Raw genomic sequence first — 19,241 nt, forward strand, 5'->3', positions numbered from 1 at the left:
CCAAAAACTAGGTTGTGCCTAACCTTTCAATCCCAAAGGAATATTCTGCTCTCAGAATACTAAGAATGGGTGAGGGAACAATGATGAGCTACAAGTACTTGTTTGAATGTAATTTTAAAAGTCAACAAAGCAATCTGAATCATTTTATGTCTGTTATAATTACACACTGGGCTCAGAATATCAGAATATACAAAGGTCCACACATTCCTGGATGAGAACCTGAGGTTCACTAGCCCATAGATAAGCCATGCTACAATTTACAATTGGAAGACAGAGCCAGTTTAGAAATTACTGAACCAAGTAAAAAGCTGGGTTGCTCAGACATGTCTACAAGGACAAGACATTTGCTGAGAATGCACATTCAAAAAAAAAAAAAAACAACCAGATAGTTAGAGGAAAAAAGATAAATTTCAAAAGTTACGCCTAAGGCACAGTTGTCATTTTACACTCCACAGTTTTCTTGTGAAGGAAGAATGAAACCTTTTAAAGTGTTATCCAGTTTTGTTTCAGGGTTCTTGGATCTGTTGGCCTAAACGCCCTTCACTGTCAAACATTATGTCAGCATCACATTGTGGCAGAGGTGGCCAAATTTAGAACTATATTGAAAAAGAGAACAATCAAAAAATGTAGCTACTCAAGCCAAAATATCTCTCAGCACTTTTTTTTTGTATTTTTCAATAAAATTAGCCAATGGTGAGTTACTATTACTTTAGAAAAGTCATGATGAATTTTTCAAAGTGTGTGGTCACACAAATCAATGGGTGAAATATCAACCAAAAAGGGAATTTAAGTTTCTTATAATCCTTCCTTTTTTAAATAACTCCTGAGGAAGAAGTTCTACAGATCTTCTACATATCCTTATTACAAAACTTACAGAGCCTGGTATCATGTCTGAATGCAAGTTACAGAGTCAAACCACTGTGTGTGTGCGTGTGTGTGTGTGTGTGTGTGAGAGAGAGAGAGAGAGACAGAGAGAGACAGAGACAGACAAGGGAGAGTGAAGACAAAGTTACAGTCTGTATTTGTGAGAGTAGTGGTTATGTAGAATGTTCTAGAATCTTTAAACAGGGAAGATGGACAGGGGGAACATCTGAGAGTTTCTTAAAACTTACACTTTTCTTTTTATACTCATAACCCTACACCTTTTATCCATTTCCCTATCTATTAATTATGTGATCAGTATACAATCATCCCATCTAATTCACAGAATTACTGTGAGAATTTTAATTCTATGTGCAAACATATTTTGTGTCAGTGTAACACATTAAATATTATGTCATATTATAATTTTTTAGAAGAGTGTCAGGTTCAGTATGTTTCAGTATGTGCAATTTCCAGTTTACGTCAGGAACATTTCATATGAACTCAGTTTTGTACATAACTAATTTGATTATCTGGTATCCTGTTATTGTAGGAGCAGCATGGAAAAGTGGGAAATGTCATGACTATATAGTTAAGACCTACTTATGTTAAAATTGTAGCCCCAATACATTATATGAATCATTCTTTAATCTTAGTTTCTCCTGAATAACAGATGTAATAACATTCACTCATAGGATTAAATATAGTTATGGAAATCCTAGTTTACCACAACGCAGATACTTAATAAATACTAGTTACATCCAATGGTCTATTGAATAAAACATTAGTTGTTTTGGAAAAAAAAAAACACATAAAATTCCCCTTCTTGGTTAATTTGGTCACTCTTCTTCCAACTTCTAAATTGAGAAGCAAAAAAATCTTGTGGAAAACAAACACTTCACGCCTGATAATTTTAGCAATAATGGACTTCCATTCTGTCACCTCAACTGTGAAATAAAGCCCTTTACCTTAAAATACCAACTATTAGGAATAGAGTTTTAGAACTCTATCGTTCCTCTACTCTGTTGCATTATTGCATCTTTAAGGAAGGGAAAATAACCTTAAATCTCTAAATATTTCTTAAGGATCACAGAATCTTGACAAGAAGTAAAATCAGCATTCGAGAATACCAGTTTTCATATGCTCCCATTAATTAACTTTAAATTTAAAAAACTATAAAAATCGGTAACTAAATAAAATGTTGTCTTTTTAAAAATGATAAGTACACTAAATTCCTGCTAAACATTGTATTTATAGAATAAGTATTTTAGCTTCAAATAGTGTTATACTTTTAGGACATTCCAAAATAAAAATCAGGTTAAAGTATACTAAATATTGAGAATACTTCAGATCCACGTTTATGAATACTTTTTACAATTTAGTAATCTTTGGAACTGTATATAACAGTGTTTGCAAAAGAAAACCCTGCCAGCAAGATAACTATGATTAGTAAGCTGTGTTTTCTATTACCCAGAGCTCTCCAAAAATTCTCCTGCTGGGATGACATTTGCAAGGTTACTGTACCAAAAAGCATTTCTCCTTTAAAAAAAAAGAATTTTAATATATTTTTACAGATCCAAAAATGAAGATAACAAAAACCTCATTTTTCTATAAATTGGGAGCTTGTACTACATCTCCTAACATGAACATCATACATAATAATAGGAAATGCTTTTAAAATATTTCAGCTGCATATCTAAGTTTAGTTTTGAATTTAAATTCAATTTAAAAACAGAGAAATGTATTTTACCAACAGCATTCACTTAAATAATTTATTGATATAATTAATATTATAAATCACATTAAATTTGGAATCCCAAAATAAACTAAAAGTAGCCACAACATTTCATGTAAATGCTCTATTATTTACTCAAGATTGAAGTTCAGAGTAAGACAACATGTACATCCATTGACCTGTTGTTTGATTAGGCTTATTTTAAGTCCTCTGCTACAAAAGTTAAGGGTTGTTATTCCTGAAAACATGTTCAAATTAGCGATACAGCTTCAGAAGGCAGATTTAAGCTCAGTACAAGATGCAGTTTCTAACAATTGGAACTCTCCACCCTGGGATGAAATGATTTGGAAACATCCACCAGAGGACTGAACTATCTTTCAAGGATGATCACTAGAGGATCAATGAAGTGACAGGGATTCAGAAGTTCTCTAAGAGGAATTTCATTGCACAGTTGCAGTTTTCCAAATTGAAAATGAAGTGGGGCTAGCTAGACTACTTGTCAGGAGAGGAAGATCGTTTTAAAGCAAGAAGAGACCTTATACTTTTTAGTTAAAACAATAATGTCTCAAAATATTATTTTTTGAGGAAATAATTCACAGTAATACACATATTTCCATTATTGCAAATAGCTATGTAATTTTTTCCCACGTGCTAACACGTATTATAGAGTGTACTATATTTTTATTTTTTCCAGTTAATATATGAGAACTTTTGTAAGGTTTTATCTATTCTTTTTTTTTTAATATAATTTATTGTCAAGTTAGCTAACACACAGTGTATACAGTATGCTCTTGGCTTCAGGAGTACATTCCCATGAGTCATAGCTTACATACAACACCCAGTGCTAATCCCAACAAAAAATTTGATGAAAATGCAATGGTAATGAAAGATAATGATCATGAAGATGGGGATGGTGATGACATCAGTTGACTACTTCTTATACGCCAAGCCCTATTGAAAGTATTGGAGGGTAATTATCTTATTTAATCCTCACAACCCATCTACAGATGGGTTATTTAGGCAAAGAGAGTTTAAATATTTGCTCAAACATAGAACTATTTTGTGGTATAATGAGTGATTACACAGGTAGATTCTCCAGGCTACTATGTCATAATTTTCTAAATAATAAAAACTTACTGTAGAGGCAAGTACCCAGCAGAGCCTGACATGGGGGAGAATTTCTCATGTCATTTAATTTGTATTTTTCCCTATCTTCTTAGAAATAAGAATGTATGCATTTCTGTATAACACTTCAGTCTATTAAATGGAATTAAAAGATGATTGGGGCACCTGGATGGCTCAGTTGGTCAAGCGTCCAATTCTTGATTTCAGCTCAGGTCATGACCTCACAGTTCGTGAGCTCTAGCCCCACATCAGACTGTGCACTGACAGTGCAGAGCCTACTTGGGATTCTTTCTCCCTCTCTCTCTGACCCCCATCCCCCCCCCCCGCTTGTGCTCTGTCTCTAAAATGAAATAAATAAACTTTAAAAAAAAGAGATGATAATCTGCATTCCGTTTTGAGACTCTTCAACTTGACATGTCGGAATTAGAATTACTTTGGCATTCCTAGGAAAAATTCTAGGAATACCTCTGGAGCCTAGGTATTAGCATGCTTAGATGAACCTAGAACTTTTGCCGGGGTAGAAGGGATGGTACCCTGTGTAATAAAGTCTCAAAATCTCACAGGAATAAGGCAAGATTCTTCAACTGAAAACTACGCCAAGTGGATACCCCCTGAAGGGTGAAAGTGAGGTGCAACAGAGGACTTAGTTCTTATTTGTGTCCAGATGGTAACAATTTGTATGTTTTTTTTTTTTGTTTTTTGTTTTTTGGTTTTTTTTTTATATTATGGTAGTGGAAAGAAAGGCAACTAGGACAAAAGTTTCCAGTGTTGCAGTGAAAGAGTTATTTTAGAACTTACAGCAGACTCAGCTCCAATGTAGCTAGCAGACTTCATGGAGGTAAGATCTGTAATATTTTTCTTTGTCTTCAACAGGATACACTGGAAATTTCAAAGACTAAAAGTATAGAGGAAGATTCTTCCTGATTATTTGGTTTGTTGAAAGAGTAGAAAAGAGAAAGAACATTTATTTGCAAACAATTAGAACCACTTTCATTCTAATAGATAAGTCTATTCATTATCTCCCTAATGCATTTAAACTATTCATATCCTGGAATAATGCCCTAAGATTTCAATAATTTGCTTCCATTGATATTACTGAGTCTAGGAAGCTTTGTTTCTGAGTCAGAAATTCCTCCAGTTTCCATATTTCTCTTTTCTTTGCCATCTCCTCTCTGAGCATTTTTTGGCCTCAAAACAAGCCTGGAATTAAACTCACAGCTCCAAAATTAATTCCCAGTTTCTGACTTGTGAGCAATTTCCTAACTTACTCTGACATACTGCTCTGTGGGTTCTTGCCTGGCCTTGAGGGGAAACGGTAGGACTGGAAGAGGTCATGAAGGGAGTGAGTAAAGATAGAAAAGAAAGCTTGGGATGAGATAATAAAGTACTTGGAGGTCTGGGAGATGAGGAAGAACCGGCAAAACAGACTGTTAAAAGTCAGGAAGGGGTTTAGAGGCAATAAACCAGAAAAAGGAGATATTGGTCTGAGGCTGAAACAAAGTTATTAATAATGACGACCTAGGTGAGTTATAACCATGAGAGTGGGCAGTGGAGAGACCTGTCTAACACGTGGGACATTTAGTAGAGATCCAACTATGGTCATACCTTGATAGTGGATTGAAAACCAGCCTTACAGTAAGGGCTACTCAAGACCCCATTTTTAAAGCTTAAAAACAAGCCTTTGAAGCACACTGAGAAATCCGATAAGAAAGTCCATATACGTGACTGGACTCAGGTCCTTCCAGGGTCTGTTGACTGCCCCAAAATTTTCAAATTTACTTGGGTAATAATAATTATATGTTGATTTTTCTCTCAATATGTTTGCTTTATTTAAAATAATTAACTGGCATTAATTGCTGTGATCTGCTAAAATTTGGTATTTACTTTGAAGAGCAATGAAGGGTTTAGTTGGGATGAGAGTGCCATTTTAGGAATTATATGAGCAAGGCTCAAGAAATCACTTAATAAATGTGAATGGTTCTGCCAAGCATGAGGTAAATGAATTGTTTCTGTGTTCCAATGAAATTAAAAAGGCAGTTAATATCATCTTCAAATCATCTCTGTACTACAACCAATTTGTCATTTTTTTTACCTTTATTTTCTATGCCTTTTTCCCCATTGCAAACACAAAATTCTATCAGATACTCCTATAAAATAAAAGCTTAAAATGAAAGTTTAAAGAAGACAAAAACTCAGGGGGAAAAAATGCAATGAGACATCATTATTTAGCAATGATATATATATTTTTAGTATTTATTTATTTTTGAAAGAGAGAGAGAAAGAGAGAAAGAGAGACAGAGAGACAGAGTGTGAGCCGGGTAGGGGCAGAGAGAGAGGGAGACACAGAATCCCAAGCAGGCTCCAGGCTCTGAGCTGTCAACACAGAGCCTGATGTGGGGCTCAAACTCATGAACTGAAATCATGACCTGAGCCAAAGTCAGACACTTAACTGACTGAGCCACCCAGGCACCCCAAAATGATTGATTGATTGATTGATTGATTGATTTTAAAGTTTATTTATTTTGAGAGAGACAGAGACAGTGCAAGCAGAGAGAGGGGGAGAATTCCAACCAGGCTCTGTAGCGTCATTGCAGAGCCTGATACAGGGTTTGAACTTACCAAACTGAGGTCATGACCTGAGCTGAAATCAAGAGTCAGATGCTTAACCAACTGAGCCACCCTGGCGCCCCAATTTAGCAATGATATATTAATGCCCCAGAGAATTCTTTCTCTGTAAGTAATTCAATACTTATTATAAGAGGGAAATTTCAAAAATGGATACGTATGTGACATGATACTTCACATAGTTTACCTCTAATATTATTAAATGTTTATCTTTATTTTGTTCCAGAACAAAACCATATCATTTGATCAAGCAACAACACCATATCTAAAAATTTACAGAAATTTTTTACAGAATGTTATACAAAAATATATTCTCATATATGTGAAATGATGTCAGCACAATGACACTGATGCATTGTTTGTCATGGTAAAATATTAGATAGAATCTAAATCAGTTAAGTAAATTATGTGCAATCACTAATGAAATACTATGGAATACTGTCTAGCAACAAAACAAAATAATGTTAGAAACTATAGTTATATTGTGAAGTTGAAGTTGATTCAAACACATCTTTTCTCTTGGCTCTGACACAATAATGTATGTATTTTATCTACCACACCAAACACCAATTTCTGAAATACAGTGCATCACTTGGTCATATGAAATTAGTTATATGAAAATTAGTAATTTTGAGGCATCTCCATTAATCAGTTCTTCCCTATAAACATGGTACACTATATACAGTTCCCTTCTGCATTTTATTTATTTATTTATTTATTTATTTATTTATTTATTTATTTATTTATTTATTTATTTTTTAAATTTTTTTTCAACGTTTATTTATTTTTTTTGGGACAGAGAGAGACAGAGCATGAACGGGGGAGGGGCAGAGAGAGAGGGAGACACAGAATCGGAAACAGGCTCCAGGCTCCGAGCCATCAGCCCAGAGCCTGACACGGGGCTCGAACTCACGGACCGGGAGATCGTGACCTGGCTGAAGTCGGACGCTTAACCGACTGCGCCACCCAGGCGCCCCTACCCTTCTGCATTTTAATAACAAATATGATTTTCCTCCCATTCATGTTTGCATTGCTAACTTCTAATTTTATTTTTCTGTTACATTATGTCTGCAAGTAACAAAGTAATGATCTATATGATTTAAAATGATGTAATTTCCCACTTTCTATTATTTAAATCCATTTTTAATGTTTATTTATTTTTGAGAGAGAGAGAGAGAGTGAGCAGGGGAGGGGCATAGAGAGGAGGACAGAGGATCCAAAGCGAGCAGTGAGCCCAGTGTGGGGCTTGAACTCAGAGACTGTGAGATCATGATTTGAGCCAAAGTTGTATGCTCAACTGACTGAGCCACCCAGGGGCCTCTATTTAAATCCAGGGGTCAGGGGTTTTACTGAGAAGGGTCATATTTAAGATCTCCAGGTCCATCAACAATGGATGAAAAAGTGCTCATTTCTCAGAGCATCTCAAAAAGTATTTGTTACTTTTTATAACTTCCCTATTTTCTTTATTCTTGCCATCTGCAACATATTTAAAATTTGAGTAAAATAATACTGGGAATTCTTCTCTGCTAAATCAGAAAGATAAACATTTGTTCAATGTCTTCTAACAGTGAATGTAACAATTTTATTTATTTATTTATTTATTTATTTATTTATTTATTTTGATAATCACCTCTAATTATGATAAACTATATCTGAAAGGTAAAAATATATGCATACACTTATATACTCCATATGCATAATAAACACTTGAAGAGTGGATTCCCAGCTAGCACACCTCAAGACTCTAACAGGGATCAATTAATCAGCTTGGTGTTGTCACACTTCTTTCTCACAGCTTTAAGGAAAGGAAGGAGCACATGGTGAATCCATTTCAATCAAGAAAGCTTATGTGCAAAAAAAAAAAAAAAAGATCTGGAAAGAATTAGACCACAAATTGATGTGTGCCCCGGAAGACAAAGGGTACATATTGAACACGTATAATGATATTCTTGTTTGTTCTTTTCAAATCGGTTCTTACTACATATTCATATATATCCAACTTACTGAGTAATATATTTTTAAAGTGTTTGATTTTTTAACCACCCTGTAGGTGATGGGGAGCTGGGGGAGGAAAATCGTGAAAAGGATTTGGTTTCAGACATTTATCTGGCTTAAAAGACAGGAACCTATCAAGCACAATCAATTGCGGGCACAATGTCCCTATTTTATATATGTATTATTTTTCTAAAATGTTTTACAAAAAGTGGCTTCCTGACAGCCTCAGAATCCCAGAAGAACTGGTTATTGCAGCCTGAACTCTTGTCGACTCAGAAGTAATACATATAAATCTGTAACCAAATTAGTGACATCGATTCAGACTGGCAGATTGGAAATATCAAAATGGTTTGGGGAAATGTATCTTTTTATTTATGTCCTATATATGGAGGCTAGAATTTGTAACTTGCCTTGGTTTTAAGATGACTTCACTGATAGATATCAATAGTCACGATTCTACGATAGTATAAGCTAGGCTGAATTTGCGTTAGCTCTGCAAAGTGTATAAACACTCCATTTAAAAAAAAAAAAACTCCATTTTCAACCACATAAATTTTAGGCTGAGAGCAAGTAGAGGTCTGAATCCCTTCCCAAAGTTATCATAGCATATTTTCTGGCTCTGATTTAAAAGTTGATTTTATTCTTATAAGTAAATATATAAACAAGATCATTAAATCATTAATACATACCAAATATTTTCTTTAAAATGCATGACATATAAACTTTTTGTATTATAGAAATATTTGAAAATCTATTTAAAGCTACTGAGGAAGTGAACTTGATAGTGACAAGTGTTCTCTCTCAGTGTTCATCTGTGAGGCAGGGCAATTTCTTTATTGTCAGATAGCTCAGGGATAGGAGAGTTCAGGCTTAGCCTCAAATTGCCCACTGGGGTAGAATGGGTATCTAGAATATTCAACACAGCAGGTGACCTGTTTTTTAATTCTATTCACTATTCAGGCCCAGGGCAGGTTGAAATAGCAGGAGTTAAAGTTCAGGATCCTAGCTCTGAAGGAATCCATTTCTGAAAGGCAGATAGAGGAACACTAAAAGTTTTTGGAACAGAATAGGATGAAAAATAGGATCTGAACCGGGAACTAACGGACACAAGAAAATTCACGCTTAGGAACAAGAGGCAGTGGTCAAGCTATCAGAAGAGGCTCTCTCTGAAGGCAATTGAGTTGCAACTCAAGGAATGATGTGGAACTCAGCAGACAGCATTAGGATGTGAAATTCCAAGTGAGAATTATACCAAAATGACACCTGCCTTACACTATGAGATCCAGATAATGCTTAGGAATGAAATACTAAAATCTCAACAAAAGCAAGGAAGGCTAACAAAGAATAAACAGTGCATTATAGCATGGGTTTAAGCCTATCTCCCTCTATAAAGAAAGGATGGATGCCAGTGGTTTGGCAATTAGCCAGAGTTGGAGATGCTTAGCAACTAATGACTGACTGGCATTATCAAAACCCACCTTCTTTATACCTTTTCAAACATATGCATTTATGTTCTTACACACACACACACATACACACACACACACACACGCACACACACACACACACAAAACCCTTTATGTCTTTGGGCCAATACAAGCTCAAATAAGAACGTTCATCCCTCTGCAAGATGAATTAGCATTACTCTCAGCAGCCATTGGACCAAATACCAGGTTAAGCAATGGAAACCTCTGTGTTTATCTAGCAGTAGCCTCTCCCAGTCAGATATGGCAATTTTATACCTTATGTCAATGATGGCAAGCCTGTACCACAATGACCTTTCCCTAGTGATTATTATTTGATCAGAGATGGGCCCATATTTTAGCTGGTCTTATCAGTCTAAAGGGAACAGCTTTTATTTTCATGGTTAAATGAAATAATTATTTCTCTCTCTTACTCATTCCTCTCTCTCTCTCTCTCTCTCTCTCTGCCCCACCCCCCGCTTACCCCAAGCATATAACCTCAATTGCTTCTAAGTTCTAAGCAACCATTTGGTGTTGAGGAGGGAAGCAAGCCTGAGAAAGGGTTTGAAGTTGAAAATCATTGCAACATTCGACATAACTATTCTCCATATGAAATCAATCTGGATCAGGTTTTTTGTTCATTGCATTCAAAAGCATTTCAACTGAGAATGGTTTTCTTTCTGTTTTTCTTTTTCTTTTTCTTTTTTCTCCCTTTTTTCTTTTTATTTCCTAGTCATCTGACCAGATCAGATAATCCTGATCACAATCTTCTCTTTTCTTGATCTACACGTGTCCTTCATTGATTTCATCCATTCCCATGGCTGTAATGACTTTCCACGCATTGACATAGTCATGTCAGAACTCACTACTGAGTAACAAACTCATATTTCCAAATGTCATTAGATGTATCTTCCTGAGTCACCAATCATCTCAAATTTGGCATTCTATTACTGAAATTCTCATCTGTGTTAATAACACTGATTCCTCCACCTACGTTCTCATTATTTATTGTGTTGTTTTCAACCTAACTTGAAACTTCAACATTTCATTATCAACCTCTTTCGAGATATAATCCAATTAGTAGTACATACGTGCCTTTTTAATTTCCTAAAGTATCCCTGAATTCATTTCTTCTTTGTCCTGTATTATGTAACACTGCAGGCCAGGTTCTTCATCATCTCTCACATGGAGTGTTCTAATCTCGTTTGAACTCCCAGCCATGAATTTATCCTTCCTCCTTCTATTCTTGAGACACAAATGCCAGAGTTTTCCTTCTCAATAAAAAATACAAATAATTCACCCTTTTTTCCCTATAGGAAAATCAAATTGCTCAGCATGTTTTCATCCACAACTCTTCATGACTACAACCCAGTCCACCTCCCTGGGCTTATTTTCTTCTACTGCCCTTCTTACACACATTTCTAGCTTCTGATTTAGAAACATTTGGTTTGTATGTCTCACTTTTCTCCAAGCATGACCTCTTTCCTCTTGATCCATGTGGTTATACATGTTATACATGTTTCTTTTGCTGCTTCAAACGTCCTGAACCTAATTCTCTGCCTGGAAAACTGTGGTTTGTTCTTCAACATCCAGCTAATTAACTTCTCTGAAAATCTATCCCTGGGAGCAACCTCAGCTATTGGCCAGAATTAATCTACTCTTGCCATGCTTTCAAATCACATGTTATACATCACTTCTTATGGAGCATTCCCCATGTGATACTATCATTGATGGTTTGGGAGTCTAGACCTACTCTTAAACCATTAGCACTTTAAAAAAGAGAGAATGCACAATTCGCCTGGGAATCTCTCAGATCAATTAACAAAGGGTCTGGCATATAATGGTATTTCAGCAAAAGTCTGGAGGATGGAAGGTGCAGGCTCTCTCAGGGCTCCACACAATGGAAAACACAACTTTCTCAGGAAAGGTTTCGATTCTCTATGGACCGTAGTTTGTGCTAACTACACTCCTACTCTGTCATCACTCTGTCACGTGGCAATTCTACCTCACCTCCCAAGTTATCCTCAAGGACAAACAACTTGGAAACTCCTCTCCCAGCTAAAATCTGAAAAAGTACATAGCTATGTCCTAGATCTAAATGAAAGAATAAAGATAATCATGAATTCGTTTATAATAAGCAACCCATCACATCCTAAGGCTGTTATAGGTGAAAAAGTCATGAGAGACACATTGACAAATGTAATGAAGTTTGAGTAAAATCATTGGAGAGACATAAATTGATATAATGCTCTTATTTTTTGTCCCTCTGTTATAGCTCTATTGGGATTTCTTTTCTTTCCTTTTCTTTCTTTCTTTCTTTCTTTCTTTCTTTCTCTCTCTCTCTCTCTCCCTCTCTTTCTTTCTTTCTTTCTTTCTTTCTTTCTTTCTTTCTTTCTTTCTTTCATTTTTGCCTGGAATAAAATCCTTTCTGGGGTAAGGTGGATATTTACCAGAACATGGCAGAGAATGCCGAGCCAAACTTTTCTTGACCCAAACATGGATCACCTCTTAGTAGCCTTCATAAGAAACAGTTCACCATAAGTGCTCTAACACCTTGTGAGACACAATGATACTCTGTTTTCAAGCTTGCTAACAGAGATGATGGTCTGCCACCGAATACTATGTGTTACATTCCTGAGTGGTTTTGCAATGGTGCTAAATTCTTCTGAAGTGTTGCTTTGCCCTTTCTTGCATGAAGGTCTTGGCACATGGATCAGGAGGCTCTATATAGTTTATCAGAACATAATTATTGAGTTTCATGTAGGCCTGGCACATTCATGAAAATGATGAAATTACCTAGACTGAAATGAAATCGAAATTTTGATCATGAGATAATTCTGAATTACAGACATGTTCCCAGTTGAATCTAAGGTGAAATAAAGCTGTAAGACTCCGTAGTTTATATGTGGCATATTTATTTATTGTAGTTACATTCTAAGCTTTTTTAGTAAGAAAACAATTGAGAAAATCTAGAATAAGTAGTTCATGAATACATTTAAATGTCCCAAGAATCTTGTGAAGTAAGATACTGCTGTTATACCCATTGTAAAGAAATCGAATTTACGGTCTTAAAGCAATTTGTTCAAGGGCACAAAGCTAGGAATTGGCAGAACAAATAATAAAATCCAGTCTGGCTTTGCAGCCTACATATTTTATCACTATGCAAATTGCCTCTCTATTTAGTGATGTCTAAGGAGAACTATTGGCTTTCTGAAAAAGGTGGAAAAGTTTATTGCACATTGCTGAAGTCAAGATATAATGCCAATTATAAAATCCACTTTATTTTAGCCTTTAATCATGCCATTTGCACTTGTGCATACCCAAGTCGTGAATATTCAGGAGTCATTTACATGTAAATTGTCTTTACCTAGCTTCTGTTAATTTAACACGATTTAATGATTGAGTTGTATATTGGAAAGTAATCTGGAAAATATACAAGAGTTGGGATGCCTGGGTGGCTCAGTCGGTTGGTTGTCTGACTTCGGCTCAGGTCATGATCTCGCAGTCCATGGGTTTGAGCCCCATGTCAGGCTCTGTGCTGACAGCTCAGAGCCTGGAGCCTGCATTGGATTCTGTGTCTCCCTCTCTCTGCTCCTCCCCCACTCATGCTCTGTCTCTCTCTCTCTCTCAAAAATAAACAATAAAAAGATTTTTAAAAAAAGAAAATACACAAGAGCAAACACAGCCCTCAATGTTTCAAACAGCTAATTTGAATCCTTCCAAAATAATAAGCATATTATTTAAAGTTATTTTGGAGTCCAACAGAAACCCAACTTAATCAGTATGTCATGGTCAGGTGGACTATACTGCATGGTACAAATGACCCTGCAAGGGAGCAATTTCCATAGAAGAGAGGAGTGGGCTATACAGTCACCCCGGAAGGGAGTCTGCAATTGCTTATGTGAATTAAATCATTTAATTAAAATTATCATTAATGGATCCTAATGACCAGCTTGCCCTATTATTGTGCACAATGAAAAAGAAATTCTGAAAAATAGAAAGTTTCAGCTTAGGAGATATGAATCAAAGCCTGCTGGGGTATCTTCATATCAAGGTAAGAGACACTTGCCAACTCACCATGAGAAGGGATGCTATCCAGTTTTCAACTTCCTGTAGGAGCTGAGAAGTAAAGTATGTTCAAAAAGCGGAATGAAGTAGATCTCGTAGCAACCAAATTAATCTTTCATTAGCAAATAAAAACCACATATCCTCATCCAATCTTAAAAACTAAATAGTAAAAATCCCAGGAGCTTAAGACATAAAACATACCACTGAAGCTTGAATATCCCATCTATGAGTAAAAAGAAGTTCAGAAATCCAACCATTAGTGCTATCCTTTTCTAATTTATCAAGTTCGGCTTCCACCTTCAGTTAATGTATTTTGGGTGGAAAAAGCTCTTTATGTGAGTCATGCTGAGGAAGAGAATGTAACGTTTATAGGGTAGAAAGCTCCACACAAAAAAAAGGAGGAGATGCTAGCAATGGCATTTCCACATCGACACTGCAAGGAAGGCATTCTGCCATAGAAACCGAACTAATTCCAAAGAAGATTAAGGGAAATAGAGACACATTTCAGACCTATTTAATGCATTGTAATCATTCCCCTTTGCTTTGGCTAAACCACCAAAGCAGGCAATCTGGTCTTTTCAAGGAGGAAGGAAAAGGGAAAGAAAAATGAACACACACACACACACACACACACACACACACACACACACACACAGAAAATCTTAGCTGACATTTTGAATGTAATAGAAAGCATGCCAAATTGTTCAGCAATAGTTTTAAAATTTTATAGTGCCCGCCACCATAAATGCATCATTCAAGGTTAACTTGGTTTATACAATAAGAAGAGACAGTAGAAGGCTCTCTGCTGTGATACCTTATAGGGGACAGGAGTCAAATGTAATGTGGCAAATAAAAGTTCTGTGCCCCCAAATTTTAGAGATTCCCATATTTTGTTAATTAATTTTTCAATGCTATTGCTCTTCAAGTCTTTCTAACACACTACCTGTTCTGTGGTTGACACAGCACCGGAATTAGAATCAGAAAGCATGGGCTTAAGCTGGGCCCTGTTATGTGTCGTCATTTAGCAAAAGTAATGTCACTTCTAAAATGGAAAAAAATAAAACCAAAGTGACATATTTGTGATGAAGATTAAGTGAGGTTGCATGTATGAGACCAACTTGTAAGCACTATATATTCTACTATAAACTCTAGGTCGTTACTCTACTACAAACTATAAAATGTTAGGCAAATAATAATAATAATAATAATAATAATAATAATAATAATAATAACTACTTTTGGCTAGCCATTTGTTAGTATTAAGGTATAATAGTACATTATTACCTGGATTTATGGCATGGATTTTGTAACATTCAACTTATAATCACAAAACACTAACTTTCTACATAGGGTGAAATTTTGTACAGAAATATAGGATTCCCTAGATAATATGAAAACAAGATTTTCCAGTTTTAATGCTTGTTCTCTACATATCCTGTTAAAGTGTCTGTGACTACATCCAAAAAGCCAAGAAACAGTAGAACTGGAACTAAAGATAAAATTAAAATCATATGTCAACAGGTAAAGGAATGTTCATCAACTTTATTATTGGTGAAAATTTATTGGGAAACAGAGGCTTGAGTTATGCATGATGTGCTTTATCTTCGGTAAATAAACAAGCCAAAAAAAAAAAACCTCTCTAAAAACAAACAGAAAAGCATATTCTTGAAGTTCTGAGTGTGGTCTGGGACCATGGGACTAGCAGCGTCAGTATCAACTGGAACTTTGTTACAAATACAAATACAGCAAATTACAGGGCCAAACTCAAGGCCCTTACCAACCAGGTGATTTCTATAACCACTGAAATTTGGGAACCACTGGCAAAAATACAAAAAAACACAAAGGAAAATATTTTGATTTATACTTATCCTATGATTTAACTCCAAAAGAAGAATTTGCAATGGCTCAAAACAGATGAGTAGTATTATTCCTACCTTCAGGTGAAAAAATTAAGAAACGGGTCTTAAGAGATTTGACCAACCAGCACAATCAGGAAAAGCCAGAACTAATGTGTTAATTATTTCACCTTGAAAATTATTTCTTTCTTAACCATTGATATATGCCACTTGCCTAGCTTTCAGACCAGTAGTTTGAAAACTACTTTAAGTAAACAGAAAAAAAAAAAGGAAGCTTCTTGCTTGCTGTTTTCAAAAACATTGTAAGGGACACGGTCTGGATATTTGTAAGATGTAAACAAAATTAAATGGGAGGAGAGAGACAAAAAAGATGGGTGAAGAAATATGAGTGTGAGAAATCCCAACAGACAGTGGCCGAATCAGATTTACATTAATAAGAGTAGAATAAAGGCAAACAAACTGGGAGACAGAACAGAATATGAAAGTAAAAGACTTAATGTTGAAACTACGACAGAGAAGATAAAAGATGTGTAATTCTGACAACTGAGATGTAAACAAGAACGGCGTTGGTTTTCAAGTAAAATAAAAAAGCAGGAAGAGAAGCCCCATGGGGGAAAAAGTCTGGCAATGAGAAAGGACTGAGTATACATATGTGTAGTAATCACAGAATTCTACGTAAAATTGATGATAGGGCACCTGGCTAGCTCAGTCGGCAGAGCATACAACTTTTGGTGACAGGATTGTGAGTTCAAGCCCCACACTGGGTGTGGAGCCTACTTTAAAACCACAGCAGCAAGTGATGATAAAAGACCAATCTACAATACGACATATGATAATTTCATATATTATTCGAATTCCAAAGGTAGAAAAATAAAATTCACAAAGCACCCAGGCTCCAAATCTATACAACATTGGAAATAAATGAAGGCCACCAAAATGAGAACAAACAGAGGCTATTCAGTCAGAGCTTGCTCTAATAGCGAGAATCAGCTACCATCACTTGGATTTGCCAGAGACCTAGAGGCCGGCAAGGAAGAGGAAAAACTTTATAGTGAAAAGAGAAAAAAAAAAAAAACAAGAAAAAGAAGAATGCCTCAGGTATGCTCTGATTGGAAGTCGATGGGATGGCATGGGGCGGTGGGCTAATTAGAAGCAGGGCACCTTGTGTGTTTTATTATGGGAACATACATAGCTTCCTCTGGTGGATCCTGAGTTAGAAGTAGAGGCAAGAATTAGAGAAGCTGGAAGTCATTGACCAACTCCTGACCATGCTAAGCTGTGGTCTGTGGAGGTAAGGATTTGGCTTCCCAGACCCGTTGCCACAGAGGCTGTCGGTCAGAGCTCCACTGTCATGTATAGTTTTACTGTTCATACCAAATGAAGGAAATAGTTAAATTCTCCCGCTTCTACATATAAGCTTGCAGGCAGTAAAAATTTCATTTGGTCACAACCACTTCTGTATTTATTAGACTTGTATAGATGGAATGCATTAAAAGATATTTATAGTATTTCAAATATTAAAAAAAAACTTTTTTGTAGGTTAAAAAATGTAAGCCAATAAAATGTAGAAAAATGTATCAGAATATTTAACTGACATCAGATAATGAACAATTTTCAGAGCTTAATAGCAATAGAGGATATCACTGATATCTCTAAGGAAAAGATGAGTAGATTTTACTGCATAAACATTTATGTAAATTGTAATGAAAATGTAATATTAAAATGTACAAATATGAAAATAAAAGGTATTTTATTATTTTAATTCTAGTATTGCTAATATACAGTGTAATATTAGTTTCATGCGTACAATATAGTGATTCAACAATTCCATACAACACCCAGTGCTCATTACAAATGCACTCCTTAATCCCCATCACCTATTTCACACATCCCCCCTCTGGTAACCATCAGTTCATTCTCTTTTAGCTAAGAGTTTGTTTCTTGGTTTATCTTTCTCTATTTTTTCCTTTGCTCATTTGTTTTCTTTCTTAAATGCCTTAAATTCCACATATGAGTGAAATCACATGGTATCTGTCATTTTCTGACTGACTTGTTTTGCTTAGCATTGTTTTGGCACATCTTTCCAGTTCATCATCTTATTATTATTTTTTTACTTTGTTTCATACAACATGCACTCTATGAATTTCTGATCTAGTACTGTTGATTTCAAAATGACCCCACACGTGGAAGTCACTGAGAAACTGAAGAAAGAGGCAGACAAGATTGGTAGGTAGGTGGCAGGTATAACAAAGTGAAGGAACTCACAAGGCTTGTCTTGGGCAGCCACAAGACAAGTTAATCTCTGCACTTGCTCACCAGAATCTTAAAAGTTTATACAGAGGCCTTAACTGAATTCAGTCATATATAGCCTCTGGATGGTCTCAACACCACATTGCTCTCTCAAGGCTGCATCCTTGTAAACAGTTCCCACTGTGGGAACAGTAGGCAGGATGTACATTTCACAGACAAAGGAGACAGTGGGCACCTCTGATGGCCTGGGATAGGCTCCTGGGTCAACTGGTGGTCATTTCTTCTCAATTAACTATTATCTACTCCAACAAAGGAATTGTTTTTCTTTTTTTTTTTTATTATTTTTTTAACGTTTATTCATTTTTGAGAGAGAGAGAGACAGAGACAGAGCATGAGTGGGGGAGGGGCAGAGCGAGAGAGGGAGACACAGAATCTGAAGCAGGCTCCAGGCTCTGAGCTGACAGCACAGAGCCTGATGCGGGGCTCGAACTCATGGATCGCGAGATCATGACCTGAGCCGAAGTTGGACACTCAACCAACTGAATCACCCAGGTGCCCCAGGAATTGTATTTTGCATAAAAATCATCCCCCTCCAAAACCTCCTGCACATCCCATTAAGAAAACAAAACAACATAAAAACGTTTTTAAAAGTGGAAGAACCCCTTGATGCTGGTACAGAAAGGAAAACAGGCACACATATCCATTACTTGTGGAAGTGTGAAATTGTACTATCTTTAGCAGGCAATTTAGCAAAATAAATCAAATGTTTAATTGGAAGTATTCTTTGACCTTGTGATGACAGCTACTTCTAAAAATTTACCCCCAGCTGTTCTTCTGAACTTGATTTTTCCATGTACTTTCAGGATATTGATATGGTATCCCAAGATTTACTGGAGGCTATGGAGTAAACATAGTACTTTTCCTGGCTCACATTTTGAGGAGGAAATAAAAGGAACTTCTCATTTTTTCTCAAACAACTTCGTCACATACATATATGCAAATTATCAGTATCCTGGTTTGATGTGGGAGTATTCATTGTTTCCTGACATCAAAAAAGTAGCATTTCCAGGGCACCTGGGTGGATCAATTGGTTATGTGTTCGACTCTTGATTATGGCTCAGATCATGATCTCACGGTTGTGAGATCAAGCCTTGCATCAGCTCAGTGAGGAGCGTAGACCCCGGTTGGGATTCTCTCTCTCTCCCTCTCTCTCTCTGTCACTTCACTGCTTGTTCTCTCTTTCTCTCTCAAAATAAATAATAA

This window comes from Lynx rufus, unplaced genomic scaffold (genome assembly GCF_022079265.1).
Source record: "Lynx rufus isolate CCGP_SWC_20201006 ecotype Redwood Valley unplaced genomic scaffold, mLynRuf1.p SCAF_2, whole genome shotgun sequence".
NCBI classification, from domain to species: domain Eukaryota; kingdom Metazoa; phylum Chordata; class Mammalia; order Carnivora; family Felidae; genus Lynx; species Lynx rufus.